This window comes from Crocodylus porosus, unplaced genomic scaffold, assembly GCF_001723895.1.
Source record: "Crocodylus porosus isolate Cpor-Errol unplaced genomic scaffold, CroPor_comp1, whole genome shotgun sequence".
Lineage (NCBI taxonomy): Eukaryota > Metazoa > Chordata > Crocodylia > Crocodylidae > Crocodylus > Crocodylus porosus.
The window spans coordinates 4,909,246-4,930,399 of record NW_017728931.1 but is presented as its reverse complement, the minus strand read 5'-3'; the positions used below and the strand labels follow the sequence as shown (position 1 = coordinate 4,930,399).

The 21,154-nt window shown below is 43.7% G+C and overlaps 1 long non-coding RNA gene across 1 annotated transcript in view; it reads left to right on the top strand.

Moving 5' to 3' along the window:
* LOC109316196 overlaps positions 1–10,584 on the top strand; it is a 46,557-nt gene extending 35,973 nt beyond the window's left edge. The window contains exon 2 of the long non-coding RNA XR_002102752.1: positions 10,500–10,584. This is a non-coding gene — a long non-coding RNA (uncharacterized LOC109316196). The remainder of the gene's footprint in view (positions 1–10,499) is intronic.
* Positions 10,585–21,154: the final 10,570 nt, after the last annotated feature.

The window sequence follows — 21,154 nt, the reverse complement described above, 5'->3', positions numbered from 1 at the left end:
TTTATGTTAGTAAGAATTAGCATGGGGAGTGAATTCCATAGCAGTGGGGCCTTTGCTGAAAATGCCTTACTGGTACCCCCTCCCTACTTGTACCACTCTAGTACCTCAGCTGTCATAGTGCTTGATAGTGGCATGTCCCATGGGGGGAGGTGATTGCTCAGGTAGGTAAGGCCCTAACAAGCATAAATTTCTATCTTTATATCAGGGAACACCCATTGACTCAGCAGCTGTTTTTCTGGTCTGTAGAGAACTAAGTCTGTGCAAGTCCTCAGCTAGCTCTTTCCATTAGGGGGTTTGCAATGTCAAAATGGAATGAGAGGTGAGGATAAACTGAAGTATCTGTATAAACAGTGAATAACAGCATTAAACAGGGTATCCAATGTGTCAGCTTCTATAAATCAGCATAGCTGCACTGATTTTGACAAAACTGTAGTGATTTATAGTAGCTTAGGATCTGACAAGTGTGGAGATCATGCACGTTTCTATGTTCAAGTTTCTGGTCATCCCTTCTAGAGCTAAGACAGGTAAATTAGTGAGACATTAAAACACTATTTAGAAATTTATGTACAGTTCTGATCAGCTATGAAAAAAGATAAATTTATACTGGAACAGGTTCAAACAAGGATGGTTAGGGGAATGAAGAACCTGTCTTGGGAGAAGAGATTCAAAGAGCTTGGCCCTTCTAGTTTAGCAAAAACAAAGGCTGAGAAAGAAGGGGTAAATGCTTTCCAGGGTGAATATCAGGGAGGGGAAAGAGTTATTTAACTTTAAGAACACTATTGACACAAGATCAGGTGGCTACAAAGAGGTCAAAGCAATTTTAGACAGGAAATGAGAAGGCTCTGAATGATCACAGGAGTGAAGTTTTGGAATGGTCTTCCACAAAAGCAATGGGGACAAAGAACCTCAAGATGGAGCTCAACAAGATTATGGAAGGAACAACATGACTGGACAGGCCTGGTCCTAGACCATTGCTAGAGGTGAGAGCATAATGAGGGTGTACTGGTGCTCCTACCATTATCAAGAAACTTCTTATGCACCTGTCTTGCTGATGTGCTTAAGATCAAACAAATGGCCAAATCAGGAATATTTTCCCTAGATCAGATTAGCAAAGACTTGGGTTATTTTACCTTTTTCTGTGGGAGTGGTCTCCTGCCCAGGATCCTTTGAGCATATTTTAACAAATTTCCTGCTATTGCAATGGCAGGGCACTGATAGTGCACTGGTCTCTCTTACACTTTACCCACGGCTCACTAGGGTTCTCTCATAGAGTGCTTTGAGGCTGTGGTAGGAGGGCGATCAAAGTGGATAACCTGCAAGCATAGGGACTGGACCTGATAGCCTGGGAGGGTCCTTCCTGTTCTCTGTCCCTGTATTTCTATATGTTTTAGTTCCTGGTCATCCCTTCTACAGCTAAGACAGGTAAATTAATGAGACATTAAAGACACTGACTGACACTTACCACTAGTTACTTATGGTGCTAATTCCCCAAACCACTTGGCAATAGACAAAGAGAAAATGCTCTTAATGCCAAGTGCTTTATGCTGTGTTTCTGGTGAATGAATTTAAGGGAGCAAATATAGTTATGCGGCATTTAAATGAAGGTTGACACTAATGTAAATACAGCATTGCAAATGCATGTTTAAGGAATATGATGAGGCTATGGTTTTAATTGGGTCTTTTCACTCAAGTGGCATTTTAAATCCTCATCATTTAAACTGAGTAAAATCGTTAAACTATTGAAAGTTGATAAGAATTATATTATCTATATACTGAAGGTATTTAGGAGTAAATGCTCAAAGGTATTTAGATAGGTATTTAGGTTCTGGGCCACAGAAACAAACACAGCATGCATACTGAACTGGACCTGGCACAACAGCTACCCAGCTAGACAAGACTTTTGGGGCAGGAATGTGTGCATCCTCTATTTTATCTAACAACCCAGTCTTTCACAGCCTAGGTAAGTGTCCCTAATGATGAGGCTATTGGGCATTCTAGGTGAGAGGCTTTCAGTCTCTTCTGTCAAAGCTATTCTGCTTTGTATACATAATTAAATATTCCATGTGCCAGCAAGAGAGACCGATTTCATCACTCCAGCAGGAAAGATTGAAGAAGCCCTCCACAGGCCATCCTACAGTCTAGCACTGAGAGAATGCATGTGGGAGATCAGGGAGGCAAGCTTAAGAAAGTAAGCAAATCTACTGATTTTCATGGTTTTGATTGTAGTTTACCATGGGACCTCAGAAAGGGCCAGCACAGGGGGAGACCAGGGATTGAACGATAGCTGAGAGAATGTCCCGCAAGAGTAAAATGCCCAGATTCTTCGCTTCACCACTCATGTTAGTTCATCTGTACTGGCCAGTGTGTTGGGAGTTAAGTTTTCTCTCACATCACATAGGAATGGGAATATCAGCCTCATGAAAGCTGTAGTCCCTCAGCTCTGCAACCCACTATAAAGGAAGTGCACCATTGTTACCATAACTGGAATATATTATTTTTTCCAAAAGCTCTACTTTTCATTGGTAATTTGTGTTGTGTACTTTGATTAATTGTTTCCCTGCTAGTCACTAAGGACCATCTCCTCATAATCTCCCTGCTTGAAGTCACATGATGGCATGTGAACAAAGCCATCAGAATCTATCGTTTGAAGGGTCAGCTTTCCTGGATGCTTGCTTGGGCCTTCCAGTTGGCAACAAGGGAAATGAATACATTTTGAAGGACAAGAAGGTGCATATGTACAACTACAGCAATGGGCTGGGGGACTCAGGGACAGGCAGAACACTGGAAACGTATACAATATATTCACATGGCACAAGACTGAACTGAGCTGCTACAGGCATGTAAAGAGCTTTCCCATGTTCCCTCCAAAGTCATGACCACCACTGAAGCTTTACTTAGAGCTAAAGAACTATTTCCTCTATGAGCTCCATGGTGTGCAAGATAGTTCAATGACAGTCAGGAGGGGCAGGGAGGAAATGGAGTATTGGGCCCAACCTCTACACACTGGCTCACTGAGTGAGTCTGCCATGTTCCCTAATGAGGATATCTGCCCACCTCTCTCCAGGACCAGGTACAGACATTACACTTTTACTGGTATAAATGAACAGAAACTAGTCTATATTCATACCAGAACAGAAGTTCGGCACACATAGACGGGTTTAAAAATGGTGGAACCTGGTGTAAGATTCCCCCTTGCACAGGGCGAATGTGTGTTCTGTTCACCACCAGTCTAAACTATGCTGCTTATAGAAAACTGTGTTACTTTGATTCCACCTTGAGCTTTTTGAATGCCTGTACTTAGCCCATCAGACTTCAAAGTACATCAGCCAGTGGCTCTTCATCAGTTCACACCAAATAAAGATCCAGCATGCTGATTTCTGATTTTTAGCATCCATACTGCATCTTCTGTGGTGCAGCTTTCTCCACGTATTATAGCCCATCTACTTAAAGGAACCCAGGGACCCATCCATGGTGCTCCTTACTTGAGAGGCCTTCACAGTCCTCCTATCAAACAGAGGCAAAATGACATAATTATCATCATAGCTCAAAAGGCACTGTGTGTTCACAAGAATTACTGACCCTGCATATACAATGTGTTCAAATCAATAATGTCTTGTAACCAGCATACCCTCACCATCTCAACATTAGCAAATGCTCTTTTTTATCACCTGCCTCTCACTGATGGGATTTTTTTTTTTCTGAGAGAGCTGTGACAACACACTGTAAATCATGCTGAGAGTAGACGTAAAGCTCTAGTGTTTGTACTAGCAGCTTTAGGGAAACTGGTTTAACACTGAGCCAGCTTTGTTTCAGATGGTTACAATGTGCATGGGCCATGTAACTATTCCCGAAGAGTTCAAAGCATGGAGTATAATAAACCATACAACCGTAATAATGGTTCAAACAGCACAGCTATTTGTCCCCTTCTATTGGCTAGGTAACTTACAGAGGGTTATGAGTGTGCTACTGCCTTACTATAAAAACCTGCTTAACTCAAACTAAGGTGTTATTGCCAGAGCTGTCCCTTGGGTACAGCGAATCAGGGTGAATGCCCCATGCCCCATGCTGTGGGGGACCCTGTGGAGGCAGGTGGAGTGGCTGTGGCCCCTTCTGTGAGGCCTGCCTGGTGCTGGCGACTCTGCCCTATATCATGGAAGAAGCACAGAGACCCCCTCCCAGGCATGAGGGAGACCCCAGCCCATGCCCTGCCTTTCAGGAGTCCCATGGGCCTCATGTGGTGTTAAGGGAGCCCAGCATAGGCTGATTGGCCCTGGGCCCCATACCCTCCTAGGGTCAGCCCTATTTATAGCTGTAGGATTCCTGGTTCAGTCTACTCTGATGACCCCATAAGTGGTAATTTCACATAATGTTCAGAGACTTGCTCTAGTACTTAAGAATGGTGGGTATCTTCCTGACAGTGGATTACTGGTTTAACTATGCATTAACTACTGGTTTCCCAATATAGAGAAAGGCAAAACAGCTCAGGTTTACTTTTAAGTCCCCTGAACCTACAGCCATTTTAAAACTGAATTCCTTTAGGAGATCCTGAAGTGCTTTGATACATTTTGATCCTCTGGGTTTTTTTCTGTGTTAAAGGAAGATGCTGGACATCTAATTGCTGCTAAACAGGCTTCAGGTTTAACATACACTTCCATGCAAAGAGCCCCAGCCCTTGCCTGTTTACACTAACTCAGCAGGGAAGGAGGTTTGGAAGGGCAATGGCTTCCTTCTCCTTTTGAGGAGGACCTGGATGGCTTTCTCTACTTCTCTAGCTGTGTAGGGTGGTTATCAGCCAGTAAGCCTGCTTCTATCTAATGTTATACAACTTCTAGGAGAACAGAGAACCTTTCACTCCTCACACTTTCGAAACAGGACCTCCAAACAACTCTCTCATCATACTGCAGAAGCAGTACTTTCCCTCTTAGGGTCTGGGAGTGAGATGCCCCAGAATGCATTGGGACAGAGTCCTAAACCTCAGTTCAAGTGAGGTTGTGCCATTACTGAGAAACTTCCCTGGCTCTAGCACTAACCAGCTGAAGTGGGGAGAGGAAAGGCATGGAGAATTTGGGCAATGAGGGAATTGAATCCTAAAAATAAAATGTGTGTTGATAGGGTGGTCAAATATTCATAATGGAAAACAAAGACTCTTGTCCTAGAGTGGTTCTAAGGGGATAAGTTTATTAGGGGATTGGGAAAGGTTTACATGTAATGGGGGACCAGGAGAGGTGATAAAAGACTTCCTATTCTCCTTTGAGTACTCTACTATACTCAGATTCCTTTTCCTAACGTATCCTTTCTACTTACCTTTTTCCATTGTTATAATCTAATTTCTTTTTCCCTCATGTCACCTTTTGTCAAACTTATTGGTTCTCATCATCGCATACATTGTCAGACATTTGCTTTCCTTCTCTTTCCCAATCCATACAATACCCTGTCAGAATTCAGTGCTCACCTGCTGCGCAGAAGTGTATGTATTAGACCCCCAGTCTGGGTCAATACCATATTTACTTGAATATAAAATGACCCGGATTGTAAGATGACTGCCCAATAATTAGATTCTATATATAGAAAATTTATAAATTTGATAAACTTTTCCAGGGACAGACACTAATTATTGGGGTGTTTTCTTGAATTTGCCCCTTTCCCACTGCTACAGCAATGAAAATAGATCTGGAGGGTCAGATTTATTATCCCTTTGCCCTCTGCTCTCCCTAACTTCTTCACCCTGTAGCCCGTCCCCTGCCTTCTTACTTTCAGATGCTGCTCTCCCTGAGCACATAGAAGTGAGGAACACGTATGAAAAAAACTGACCTTGAAATAAATATAACTGTAGCAATTTGCATATAGTCATCATAGATTTAGTTTATTCATAATTAATGTATTTTACATTTTTTGAAACTGCTGCAAGATTTAGGACAGGTACTCCATAAACACACTTTTAACTAGCATTTTGGCACCTACTTAGAGAAATTACAAACTATGCATGATATTAGTTCAGGACCAAAAGGCTTGTAATTTATCATATGGAAAATTGGGCTGGGCCCCAGCAGAGTCTGCAGCATTTCAAGATATGGTGACTTCACAGCTCAGCACTGCTCAGTATGTGTGTGTACTCCAGATACCCCTCACAAAGGAACTATGTGATAATTAGTCCCCAGTCATGACTCAAAATGGGTGTTCTTGTCATAAGTCCTGGGATCCTTCAAAAATTGATATGCAGATAAGGTATAGAACAACCTGATCTGGCTTCATCATACCAGGGGGGACACTAAAAATCATATAGGGCAGGCTGAGAGTTGAAGCAACAGAAGGACTCTGGGTGAATTCTTGGGGCCCTGTTTGGTGATCTTTGCCAGATATTTAAGGCTGGTGGCAAAATAGGAATATTAGAAATGGGAAAGAAAGGTGTAGCTCAGCTATGGGAGTGAAGAGGAAGTTGAAATATATGCAATGTAGTGGCTTACCAGGACTTGAGAAAGAGTTGGCACTAGGGGATTGCACTCCATGGGCACTGCCATACATTTTATTCAGGTAGGCTGCACTAATCTATTCTTGTAGTAGGTTCCCAGGGGAGATGTTAGGGTCACCACCATGGTGGAAGGTATTTTTGGTCTAGGTGGTTTTGCTGTACTTAGAAAGGGAGTTCCCCTTCTCCCTGTCCTTGAATGGCTTTGTGTAGCTGAGGGTAGAGACTTGTCCATTGCACTGTGGGCAGGCACCCATATGAGAGTCTACTATAGCCTACCAATGGGAGGATTTCAGCTATGTGCTTTATTTTATGGAGATGGGGGGTTTTCTCCCTAGCTTGGTACTCATAAATGTTAATGAAATCAGGATTACTTCACTCCTGTGAGGTATGGATCCCTCCACAGTTTACACAAAGAGAATTAAATCATGGCAAGACAGGGTAACAGGCAGGGATGGATTAACCCTCTAGTGGGCCCTAGGCAAACAAACTTGTGGGCCCTGGGCTGGTCAAGACCCCACTCCCCATTCCAGCGCTGCCTCCCTCAGGGAGTGGGGCTTGGAGCCACTGCTAGGAAGCAGCCACCACCGCAGCAAGGCCATCAGAGGGGAAGGGAGGGAAGGGAAGGGAGGCTGATGGGGACATTCATGCTGCTGTTGTGGAGGGAAGAACACCTCCTTTCCCCCACGCAGCTCAGGACCCTAGGCATGTGCCTAGTTTGCCTATGTATTAATCTGGCCCTGGTAACAGGCCTAAGATCTCACATAGGGACAGTCTACTATAGAAAGGAATTGGACTCAGATGGCTGCACCCCAAATAGAGGGCCCATGCACAACTACCCTTCCTCTTTCAGAAGGCCTGTAGACTTAACATAAATAGGACTAAACATTTTCCCATTAAAACAGAGACAGACATAGGGATAACTGGGTGACCCTGACTCTGAGGAACTGAGAGCTACTGTATTCATGTAGAAGATGTAAGCTTTTGTTCTTTCTTCTCATTCACATGGAGTTGAATTGGATCATGATGGAGAAGGAGGAGGACAGTTTTTGTTGTGTTTTGTGTGAGCAGGGCAGGAGTCAGCATATTTCTGGGAAGGGTGGATGGCATAATGCTTCACAAGAAATGCCAATACCAGACCTGATTGCAACATCCTGTTACTTGGGGATTAAACAGAAACTTCTGCCAAGAAAATTTAGTTTGAAAAACTTCATCAAGGACATTTCCAGTGTTGTTTTATACTGCTCACCCTCTTTCTAGCCAATGGGAGGATGGGATGATTTGTGCTATGAACTCACTAAGGTCATGGATGCACATGTAACTTACTGCAGAGTGAAAGCAAACAGGGCTTTACCATCCACAGCTGCTCTGTGGCAGCTGCCTGTACATATGCTTTTATCCCACAGGAAGTGAAAGCTGGATTGTAGCAGCTTACTTTCCTTCATTAAGAGCTAGTGTGCACATCTACATGAGATGCTTAACTGCACAGTAGCATAGTTTATTGCACAGTAAGCATGTGCATCTACATCTGCTTACTATGCAGTAAACCTCGCTAATCATGAGTAAATTTGCTACCTGAAAATGCAAATTTACTTTCAGTTAGTAATGGTGCAGCAGCACTTGTGTAGATACCAAAGCAAATCTGGTCCTGGTAAGCCAGCTACCAGAGGATGGGAGATTGATCCCTGACCCTGAGAGCTGGCTGCTGCCAGGGCAGACCCTACTACCAGAGCCTGGGCAGGGACTATGTCCTTGTGCACTGGCAGCAGGGAGCTCGGAGCCCCCTGCTCCAAGATCACAACTGGGGAGTAGGGGCTGGGAGATCTTTATGTCCCAGCACCCTGTGATGTGGAGCTAGCACTGGAAGATAAGGGTCTCCCAGCACTGGTCCTGGAGTCATGGAGCTGGCACCGGGAGATAAAGATCTTCCAGTGCCAGCCCCACAGTTGTGGGGATAAGGGTCTCCTACTCCAAGCCCCACATCCATGGAGCTCAGCCTGGGAGATGAGAGCCTCCCAGTATTGGCCCCATGGTGCACAGCTGGCACTGGGCGCTCCAGTCTGGTGGGGGCTGAGGAGCTGGCTCCCTGCCCAGCTCTGTCAGCATTGAGCTGAGCGGGGAACAGGCTGGGGAGCTTATTTCCCTCTCAGAACTGTGGTCATAGAGCTGAAAGGGGAACAAGCTCCCAGCTTGTTCTCCACCCAGCTCCATGCTTGTGGTGCTAAGCAGAGAACAAGCACCCCAGCCTGTTCCCCACCCAGTTCCAGGGTCACAGAGCTGAGTGGGGACCAGGGTCCAGAGCCTCCATTTTGCAATTGCAGAGCTGGGGCTGGGAACTATCCTGATCAGGGACAGGTCCCAGCCCCATGCCCCAATCAAGGAATAGGGCTTGGAAAGAGCTGCAGGGGTGGGGTAGGTCCAGGTCCCCTGCCCCAGTCTGTGGGTGGGGCAGGCTAGGTGCCCCACTCATGGATGGCTGCAGGGGGCTGGGACCTGCCCCTCCCCTGCAGCTCTTTCCAAGTCCCCCGCCTCTGACTGGGGAGCCAGGGCCAGAAACTCCCTGCTGCCAGGGCAGAGGGACATTGTCCTCACCCTGGCATCAGGCAGCCCCAATGGAAAGGGTGTAATGTCCCAGCCCTGGCCAGAAGACAATTGTCTCCTGGCCTAGTACTCCCTGCCAGTCCCTGGGCTAGCACCCAGAGGGAACCTAGAGGTCCCCCAGGTGGTGGCAGGGACCCATTGCAGGGCCCCATGTAGTGGGAGCAGTTTGCTGCCATTAGCAGCAAATCTTCTCCCTCTTCCCTGCATGTGTAGACACCTGTCTGGAATGTTTATTTGTGAGTAGTTTACTCACGAGTAAACTGATCTTGGATCAAATACATAAGTAGATATGCCCAGTCTGTCATGGTTTAATTTCCAATTGTGACAGGATGAGGTTGTACACATGGGCAGTTACCATAGGGCAGCTGATACACAAAAAAGCATCATCCTGTTTTGTCCCATGATAAGATGTAGGTGTGTCCATTCAGACTGTAAGGTCCTCAGAAAAGGGACCACCTCTCATTCTGTATTTGTGTAGTGCTCAGTGCAATGTGGATGCCTTGACTCAGAATGGATCCCTACATGCTGTTGTAGTACTGATACTTTTTTAGAAGCTTGCAGAATACCAATGGCTAGATATGCTAGCCTGAGATACAATGAGGACTCAGAAAACCAAATTAAGAGAAGTTCCTGGAGAAGCATTTTCTCACCAAGTTCAGAGAAAGGGTGGTGCACTGGCAAATGATGGAAGCTCTAATGAGGTTTTTTATTTTTATTTCATTTAATAATATTTTTATAAACTCCATCTCTTGATCCTGGATTATCAGATGACAAGCTACTTTCTGCATGTCCCCACCCTGTATATCCTTGGATCTGCCCCACCCCCGTGACAGATGGTTCACAAGAACATGTCAAGCTACCAAATCTAGTCAACACCAGCAAATACTGTCTGAAAGCGTTTTGGTATTTATTATTACACAGGTGAGTCAAGAACTGGCTATCAAGTTGTGGCTGGGATTTTCAAATGGCACTAAGTGGATTAGGTGTCTAACAACTGAACATTTAGATTCCTTTAAACATCTTAGCCTGATTTATTAAGCCTCGGTTCTGCAACTGGGTCTGAAAGGACTTTTGTATCCATGCATAGCCACTACAGTGGCTCCCTGAACATAGACATATTGGCAAGTAAGGTCTGATGAAATATATTCAACTGATCTTACAGTATGAATTTTGGTGAGACACATCAAAGGGATCCAGGAGCACAAGTCTTACTGAAGAATCTACTTTTTCATCTGGGGAAGTATTTAGAAATGGCTTCGTAACCTCATAAAAATATATAATCTGCCCTTTTCCTGTTTAAATTTACTTTTTTTCTTGTCATTTTATAAAATGAATGTAGAAATTATAGTTTATTATATATTAATTATATTTAAAAATACTGGTTACATTTGAGCCAAAGGTATTAAGGCTTCAAATGCATTTTTATTTACAGAAAACTCAGTGTCTTAAACCTCAGAAATTCCAGCCTCTGAAAATGGAAGACCTGCAGCATTATGAGACAGTAACTACATTCTTCTAAAAAAACCAAGTATGTTGAACAGGATGGTTGATCCAGCATGCAAGAACAAAAAAGGTAGATCTACACCACTGGAAATGTGTCTCAGCATAATAAAAAGCATCTGACTTCTGAACTAGACTCAGGTGTACTTGAGGGACAACAAACAAAACTAATGCACTCTAACCCTTCTCCCACTGACATTAGCAGCCGATCTCTGCTTCACTTCAGTGGTGTAGGATCAGTCCTATAAACACTGTATAGAAGTTCTCCTAGAGCTGGCTTCCAGATGTGAATGATGAACTGGCAAGCAGCTGGGTCTGGGCTATGAAAGACTTTTCTTTCCCAGTCTGCAAGTCCTTGATGCAAACTGTTGGGGAAAGCAGAAGATTCCTTATGACCCCCCTCCTCCACGTAGTTTGGGAGTGAGGTTGAAAATAAGAACTAAATTAGAAATTAAAATACAGTAAGAGCTGTGTTAATTGGCATGTTGCTAACCAGAATACCCTATTAACCAGAATTTCCAGTGTCCCCCAATACAAATCCTCACTTTAGCAACCAGAATCTTTGCTGAGTTTATCCAGTATGAGCATACACATGTGCATCAAGTATTTGCAGTACAAGTATGGCACTGTTTTCCATATAACTCTCAGATAACCAGAATTTTTAGATAATCGGCACCCCCTAACCCTACTCATGCCAGATAACAAAGATTTTACTGTACTATGCAACTATGAAACCAAATATTTTTATGATGAAACTGTATTTAATTTAAAATAAAGTTTTACCAGAAAAAAATGTTTTTTCATTTTTACGGGAAAATTTTAAATTTAAATGAAATTTAATTTACCTTCAAAATGCATTTTCATTTAATTTTGTTTCCACCCAAATAGATTTTTTTTTAAATCATGCTTTTCTTCTCCCCCCACCACATCGTCTCCTTTTGCTATGATTAAAAAAAGAAAGAATGACTATTTCAAGATTTCAAGTTTCTCCTTGTTTCTCTTCTATACAACTTTACAAAACTTCTTCAACTTTGGAAAAGTTCCAGGAGAGCAAATGGAAAAAAAGAATCCATTGTAAACATTCTACCTGGCTGAAGGGTGAAGTTGAAAACGTTTTGACAAGTGGGCAAAAAAAGAAAGAAACTTTGCTCAGTGTTGGTCATTATTCACTTATTGCAACTAGTAGTGAAAAAATATGGGAAGAGCAATTTAAAACATTTTTAAAAAAAGTTTTAAAAAGTTTCAGCTTGAGCCCTGTAAAATGCAAACAACTGGCTGTGAAATTATTATAACACTTTTCAAATGCTCCCAGTAGAGAAAGACTTAAGGATTTTTTTTAAAAACCATAATTTGTAATAAAAAGTCCTAGCATATGACAAAGTTGCCTATGAAAGCTCATGCCTCACTGAACAACTTAGTTTATAAGGTGCCACACCACCCTACTTTCTACTACCCTGACTTCAGGCTAACTTGGCTAACTACTTCTGCACATACACATATAAATACTATATTTTCTCACATACAAGATCCTCCAAAATATAATACATATCTTTTTTTTGAAAAGCAGAATGAAGGAAATATATTTTTCCAGAATAATTACGTTATAAAATCGGTTCAGATTCTAATTTTCATCTGAATCACCCTCCCTTTCCTGATTAACTAAAGCAGAAACCCTAGTTGCTATTGAAGACTGATCTCCATGAGTAGATCTATGTTTCTGTAAAGAGCTAAAGAGTCTCTGAGGCTGAGAAATAGGAGAGAGACAAGAAGCAGCAAGCAGACAACAAAATTGTCTTAAGAAAGGTTAGCTTGATTAGTGGACCATCAAGATCATTAAAAAAGGAGAGAAGATTATGACATGTCTAGAGTGAAGAATAATAAGACTTTAAATCAATTTACTCCCTCTGCTGTCTGAATATGAAATGTGGAGCAAGAAGCAAAGCAGGGTACTTTTATTTTAGTTAGAAAATCAGCCTCCCCGCCAAACACACGTGCTCCAACTTTGGGGCTTGATTTTTGGGGAAAAGTATATTTTCTATGTGAGACGATACGGTAATATCTGGCTCTTGTACAAGGTTTGTCATCAGTGGGTGTGTCTACACATGCAAAAGATCTGGGAGCAATTTACTTTCAAGTGAACTACTCGAGAGTAAATGCTCCTGTGCACATGTCTACATGTGCATGGATGTGGAAGCAGATTTGCTGCTCCTAGTGGCAGACTGTTTCCACTCCCTGCAGTGCTGCAACAGACCCCTGGAGCATCCAGGGAGAGCTCTAGGCTACCCCTGGGAACTAGCCCAGGGCCAGGGGCCAGCTGTTGCCTGGTGGGGACTGAGATATTGCTCCCTGCCCCCTGGGAGCTGCCTGCTGCCAGGGTTCACTTCGCCAATAGGGCCTGGGTGGGGACAATATCCCCCTGCTCTGGCAGCCGGTATCTTGCAGCTCCCACTCCATGATGACAGGGTGGGGGCTGGGAGTTCCTTATACCCCAGTGCCAGCTCTGTGGTCATGTGCCGAGCTTCATGCTGCTGGTGCAGGGGGAGATTGTCCCCAGCCAGGTTCTTGTGGCAGAGCCTGCCTCAGCAACAGGCAGCTCCCAGGGGCAGGGAGCAATCTCCCTTTCCCTGCTGCCTGGCTGACTGGGAGCACTATTGCTTCCAGCCAGGCATCTACATGTGTGGTACTGTGCAGTTACGAATCATGAGTAAATTTGCTACTTGCATTTGCAGGTACCAAATTTACTCATGATTAGAGCCAATTACTGCTCAGTAAGTGTCTGCACATGTAGACATGTACTCTTACTGTGCAGTAATTAGCTCTACTGCACAGTAAAGCATATCATGTAGACATGCCCATTAGGTCTTGAAACTCTTTAAAAGGGAAGAAAATATCATAATCTTCATTTTACAGAATGGGAAAGTGAGGCACAGAGAGGGGATGACAGGCACAGAGAGTGAGTGGCTTGCTCAAGATCACGCTTTCAGACTGGGAATAGAATCTGAGTCTCACCTCAGAAGTAATAGCTCACTTAAAGCCATGCCTGATTTAGGCCAAGACTACCTTCTGCCATTTTGTAAATGCACAACTGATTGCAAGGCATCTCTTATTCCCTACTTTTCCCATTGGAGAAGTAGTTAGCCACAGGCCCTGCGATCAGGCAAATGTTCTCCCTCTATACATCCCCAAGAGTTAGCAAATCAGTTCCCAAAACATTCCCTCCCAAAACATGCACTAGTCTACATAGCCTTATTGCACAGGATAGCAAAACTTTTGCACTTCCTCCCTATGCTATAGGAGAGCTTGAGTCCTCTGAGACATAATCTCTCCCAGAGAAATGGGGTTGCAGGCTCTCTCTTGCTTTAAGGCACAATCCTGCCCTTTGTCTGGATTGTCTCATGCATATTTTGTCTTCATTTGTCCCTGTAGCTTGCAAAGCCTTTGATACAGGAACCTGTTATCTACTTGGCACTGGCTTAGTGCTGTCTAGCGACATGCCTGTATATAGTGCTATACAAATGACTGATTGCAACTAATGCTAACTAGTTTTTTGGGGACTGGCATCAAGCTCTTCCAGTGTATAGTCAATAAGCAGCAAAAGTAGCTTCTGAGCAAGCAGCTTTTTCCCACTTGGGGGGAGATGGAATCAAAGCGGGGGGGGGGGTGTTATGGACAAATTGTTGACATTTTTAATTTTTTGTTAACATTTCCATGGTTTTAAAAAAATATTTTAAAAACTCATTAATTTTCTCCTCAATTTCTGAAAAATGATACAATTTTGGACAGAAAAAATCAAAATAATACTGTAGAAGGGAACAGGAAAAAAATAAGGGGACTACTCTAGATATTTTGATATGGCTACATTTCAAATGCTAGCCACTCTATTCTCATTTTGGTTTCTGGTCTACTATAATGCTCACACAGTTGGCACTGATGGCACACTTGGGGCATATGTTCTGAGGTACTTGTCGAAAACTCATTCAGGTCCATTGGAGCCTTTCCATTGCTTTTAGAAGGTATTGGATTGAGGCCCCTCAGCTGCACACACCTGTGACATACAGCTGATGCCCCTGTGTGAAATGCTAAAGGTTCAAAGCCATCATTGTTTTCCTCTTATAATTCACTGAATTGATGCATGACCCACTGAGGTCAGTGGAAAAGCTTCCATTGACTTGGAAAGTGTATGGTTCAACCCCAGTGCCCCAGCCTTTCCAAGGCTCTTGGTTGAATTAATTAGCAGTTAAAATATGTACCGTATTTCATTCCTTTTTCATGAAGATCAATCTCATGCTGCCTACAGCTTGAAAACTGATTGCTAATATATAAAGCTTGCTAATATTTTGAATTTTATGTAACTGTGACAAATACACTGTTTGCCAGAACTGCTAAATCTTAATAAACCATTGCTAAAATGCCATGTTTTATCATATTACTGCATCAGAAAAAGGCATAGCTAAAAATGGCTGTGTCCTAATAAGACTTGTTTAGAATGAAGAAGGAATATAGGGCCAATTTCTTAGAGGCATAGCCACCATTCAGGAAAGGGGAATTACAAGTGGTAGGCCAAATTCTGCCCAGATTTACACTTCATGTTATCCTACTGAAGTCCCAATTTCAGGTTATAAACAAAAAAACACTGTGGGGCTTTTCCTGGCCAAAAGGACCTAGTCTATACTGAGCTCCTTGCAAGTTCAAAGTCTGCTCTGAAATCAGTGGATGTAGAGGTAGCTTGATTAGAAAAAAACCCTCATTTCTGTTGTCCCGGGAGCAATTTTTTTTTAGGGTTAACTGCTGCTATATATTAAACAGCTCCTGTTTGTATCAAAGGACGACTGCACTCATTTTGTACCAATTGTTTTTTCAGTTAAAGGATATAGTCATACAGACAACTGAAAGTGCTGCTTATAAAATGATTCGCAATAAATTCTGATTCATTCTGTTAACGCCTGCCAAATTTCCCTGCTGCTTTTGAACAATTTGCTTCTAGTCTAAATCATGGACTGAGGACTTTGAAAAAAAAAATAAAAAGAAAAAACCTAACCTACTTCAAAGGTGGGTGATCCCAAATTAGAACACAGGGGCCTGGCAACAACAATAGGTATTAACTGTAACACTGATGGGGCTACTTAACAAGAGCTCCTTAACCTGGCAACAGTCAAAGTCATTTTTGTTACAGTTACCGGAACAATATATTTGGCAATTTCATTCCCTTTTTAAAAAAGTGAATTTAATGCCTGGGAAAGGGACCAATTGCCAAAACAACCGTGCTGGGTATTCATCTACAGAGCAGACAAGAACCTGGAAATTAGCCACATGAGTGTTCCCCCAGCACTTTTCTGATGTGTTTTAAACTGGTTTATGTCTGGTCTAAAAACAAATTGAGTGCCGGTATAATTCTGACAGGGACGTGGTATTTTTTAACAAATACATAGTAGATGGGGAACACCAGGATATAGATAAATGGGTGCTTCTACCCATACAATTTATTCCCTTCCAATATGGGTATTAAGTTACACCAAAATCAATATAAAAGCATCCATACCAAGGGAGGTGTTGTACTCCTCACCTCACTGGTATAGTTAAAATGATACATGTTTGTATGTAGACAAACCTTAGAGGGGCCATCTGTCTGGGTGAGGCAGATCCTATGCAACCTATTTTCTTCTAATTACTTGTTTGAAACAGAGAGATTAAAAGTAAAGCGCTCTCTGCATTAAGCAGTCCTGCTTCTGAGGAGAAATTTACCCTGTAGGCAGGTGCTCCTGACAGGGGGTTAGAGGAAGTATAAGTACCTCCAGCTTACAGTATGAAGAACCCGATCAGATTAGGTGGCAGAGGAAAGGTTTCTTGATGATTCACTGGAATGCTGATTTTCACCTTGAAGTCACTGATTCAAGAGCAGGGATCAATATTTTAGCCATCTGATAGGTACTTCAAGGGCCTATGCACAATGAGTTTAATTTTAACTGAACTCCTAGGGTCTGATGTATATGTCACCTGCATTGGGTTGCAACCTCAACACTAATGCCAGCAATAGAATGGAGCTATCATGCAAAGCTGTTCTCTCGGTCCCTAAAACTCTCTCTCCAGTGTGGAGCTAAGACCATTTGGAGAGGCAAAGCTGGGGAGCTTTCACTGTGCTACTCAACACTGTATCTGTTCTGTCAACAGGGAAAACACTGAAAATTATTTTCAAAGCTGCCTAAGGGATTTAGATGCTTGATTTTCATTACATTTAATGGAAACTGGGCATCTGAGTGAGTCTCCATGTCTCATCCTGGCACTTCTCCACAGCTTCATGCTCACTTGACAAAAGAAAGCTGACTATTGAGTTATTTCATGTATACTTTGGATGGTAAAACTCAGAGTAGGAACTTCCTGGCATATATATATAATGCACACCAGACTACTTAAAAAAACCTGACCAATGCCAACCAATTAAATGCCATTTTCAAGAATAGGTTATATAGGCATTTGACTGGGATGCTTTCATTATGGATAAACCTGCCTTGAGCATGGAGCTGAACTACATAACATCATAAGGTCCCTTCCAACCCTACTTTCCTATGATCCTATGGTTTGTGATAGCTTTTCCTTCCTATGATCATCACTTTACTGTTTGCTGCAAGGCTCTGTCAACTTATACCTATCCATGCCCTGGTGCTGGTAGAGCACACAGACTTTACCAGTCCAGTTCAAAGAAAAGGAGTCAGTGTGTTTATGGTCTTCAGAAGACTGGTTATGCTGAAGGTCTGCTTTATCAACTCCTCTCATAGTCTCCAGATGAGCGGGAAAGCAATGAAAGAACACAGTGACCACGTCCACACAAGCATGGTCATTTGGTTCCCTGCAGACAACTAGCAGTCAAACACTTTGTGCCACCGCTAGTTGTCCCCAGGGAATGCCCATGCCACACACCCTTTGGCACACAGCATGGGTTGGGTAGGGGAGGCTGGGGCCAGCAGTGGGATGTCCCCAGATGCCTTACCTGGGGTTCTGGGGGCCTCCTGGGGCTGCAGCAGTGGTGATCCTGCTGCTCAGAGCTTGGCCAGCAGCTGGAGCAGAGCTGCAGCTTGCTAGGCTCTGGTTTTGAGTGGCACACACTGTCTCCACATGCACCACTCCACTTTTTTTATTTTTGCATGGGTGTTTTTGACCCCTGGATAGCCAGGGGTCAATCCTCAACCCCACCTGCCACTGCTCTCTTGAAGCACAGAGAACAGCTGAATGTGCAGTATGTGGCAATGCAGACATATCTGTGGCACCACATACCACATGGCTGTGCTCATTTGGATATGGTCAGTGGGTGTGTCTACACGTTCATTACTATGCTGTAGTTACAGTGCATTAAATTCAGTACTTGCATAACCAAGTACTAAATCAATGCACAGGACTGGCACTACTGTGCCGTAGGCCTGTGTGAGTAGGCAGCTGTTCAAACTGGCTTCAGATCCAGCTGCTTTGGATGCCAGGGATCTGATCCAGAGTACCAGATAGGTTTCCTGTTTCGATCTGGCGGAAACAGCTCCAAAGTTTCAGAGTCGCCTGGGAGATCTGGCCATAGGGTGTAATGGGGAATCAATGAAATATCTATAACTTTCTTGTTTTTTGTCTGATTTGGATGCAACTTGCAGGGGTGGTAGCCTCTGCTGAGAGCATGAAGTCTGATATGTTTCAAGACTATCAGTGCAGGGGTTTGGGGGGAACTGTGCCCCAAATTCTTGAAAGCAAAACTCATGTCATGTGTATGTGTTACACCATTGTGGCAGGGAGAACTGCAGGGGTAGTAGCCCCTGGTGAGGCCACAAAGCCTGCCAAGTTTCAAAGAGATAAGTGAAGGGGTTTGGGGGGAATTGCACCTCGAACTGCTGACAAGCAAAACTCGTGGTAAGGGTGACACTGTGTGTGTTAAGGTGCACCAGGGTGAAAGTTGCAGGGATGGTAGCCCCTGCTGAGGCCACAAAGCCTGCCAGCTGTCAAGGAGATAGGTGCAGGGCTTCCCTGGTACTTGGGCCCTGCACTCCTAGCTGCTGACAGGCACAACTTGTGACATGGGTGCTTGTGCAACTGTGTTTGTCTTGGGGAATGGGGTGGGGAACTACTGCAGGCCTAGCTGCTAAGCTATTGAGTTAACAGTCACCAATCAATCATGATTCACACAGGGACCAGCTCAATGCACAGTACCTAGCTCGGGGCGGGCAATTATTTTGGGCAGAGGGCAGCTTACTGAATTTTGGCAAGCCATTGAGAACCGCATGACAGGCAGCTGGGGGCAGATAAATATTAACTTTCTAATTTTTTTAGGGGCCCTGCCACATTTTGCCCACCCCTGACCTAGCTACTACTTAACGAGTTAACAAGCATGGAATAACACCTTCAAAACCACAGACTAAGGAGCGGAAATAATCAATACAATCAACTGCCCCAAGACAGACACAGTCAGTCCCACAAACACCCATGGCATGAGTTTTGTCTGTCAGCAGCTAGTGGTGCAGGGCCCCAGAACCTCCCTGCACCCATATCCTTGAGGCTTTGTGGCCTCAGCAGCAGCTAGCAGGCCTGCAGTTTTCACCCTGCTGCGCCTTAACATACACAGAGTCACCCATATCACAAGTTTTGCCTGTCAGCAGCCAGAGGTGCAGGGCCCCAGAAGCCAGACTCCCCTTACACCTATCTCTTTGACATCTGGCAGGCTTCGTGGCCTCAGCAGGGGCTAGCAGGCCTGCAGTTTTCAGCCCACTGCACCTTAACACACACAGGATCATCTATGTCACAAATTTTGCCTGTCAGCAGCTTGAGGTGCAGTTTCCCCCAACCCTCTGCACCTATCTTCCTGAAACTTAGCAGGCTTTGTGGCCTCACCAGGGGCTACCGCTGCTGCAGTTTTCACCCCCCTGTCATGTAACACATAGACGTGACATGAGTTTTGCTTTCAAGAATTTGGAGTGCAGTTTCCACCAAACCCCAATCTTCTTGACACTTAGCAAGCTTCATGCTCTCAGCAGAGGCTACCACCCCTGCACATGTCATCCAAATCAGGCAAAGAACAACAAAGTTATTGATATTTCATTGATTCCCCATTATATTCTATGGCTGGATCTCTGAAGTGGTTTCGAAGCTTTTCTGAAGCAGTTCAGAAGCTCCGAAGCTCTGACCTGCTGTGGAAAGCCTAATGAAGACAGTGCTTCGATTCAGACATGCTGCTTCGGATGCTGAAGCATCCAAAGCTCTCCAGATCCAAAGCACGGTCTGAAGCATCGCACAGCCCTACTGCGCAGTAGCACCGGTGCACACATTTTTAGCGATACTAACTGTGCAGTAACCTAATATTACTGCATAGTAGCATATTAGCATTTGTTTTCTTTACAAGAATTAGCCTACTGAGCTGTTAGCATCTCATATAAATGCACCCAGTATCTCCCTTGCTTGAATCTTTAGGACAACTGGAAAAAAAATCTCCCCAAGCAATGGAGAGAGCTACTGCAGAGCAAACTCATCCATCTCTGCCACAGTCCTCAACTGAGTAAAAGAAAAGCCCCCCTCCCATGGTCATCAGTATTAAAGAATGATGACAGATCCACAGGGATTAGCATGGACACTTGACCTTTACTCATCAGCAGGAAGAATGTGCTGATTAGAGAAACCAGTGTGGCCTCTAAACTGGAAAATATACGGCAGTGTTATGGAATGCAGTGTGGATATAATACAAACTAAAACATACACGTTACCCCGGCCCCTTCTTGTATCAATGATAGTTAGGCTCTAATTTCTGTTGCAGCTCTCAGGGTGGTAAATAGACTTTTTTGTATTCATGGTATCCAAATGTTTATTCAAATAGCTGGTTTTATTTTGAGTTACATTTCCAGCTGAGGCACTTAGACCCAAACCCTCAAAGGTGTTTAGGTATCTAATCTCAGTAGGAGACAGGCACATGAGTCCTGCTGAGGTTTTGGGAATGGGTTTAACATACAGATACAGAACAAGACACCACAACTGACACAGAGAAAGAGTGCAAACCAAGAGAAGGTATGTGTGTGCATGTGTATGCATGCACCCTATGATTTTATGTGTGTGCGCGTTCATATGGGTGCGCTAAGGAGTTAAATTTAGTTTTTCTTAATCTCATTCTCCTCCTCTCTTTTGGCAAGGCATAGTGTTACTTTAAAGATTAACTTGTTTAGGCAGGGTTGTGGGTTGTAGCTGTGTTGGTCTAAGGACATAGGCAGACAAGGTTCTTTGGGTAGATGTGATATCTTTTTTTAGACCAACTAAATAGCTGGAAAAAGTTCTTTGCAAGCTTTCAGGTACAAACACCCTTCTTCAGGCATTGGGAGGTTCTGCTGTTGTTCTGAGTTCTCCAAGGTAGAAAAGAAGCTAAAAATGTGACATGAAGTCCGTGAAAATGTAAATGAGTGGAAATTTGGAAGACAATGGGTAGAGATAGGAGGGGAGGGAGAGAAGTGGGGTGGGAAGTGTGTGAAGGAATGCAAATGGTAAGCTTCAGGCAGGTACCTCATGAATCAGATGTCAGGCACATTGTAATGTGTCATAAATCCAATGTCTATGTTACATCCATGATTTTTTGTATCT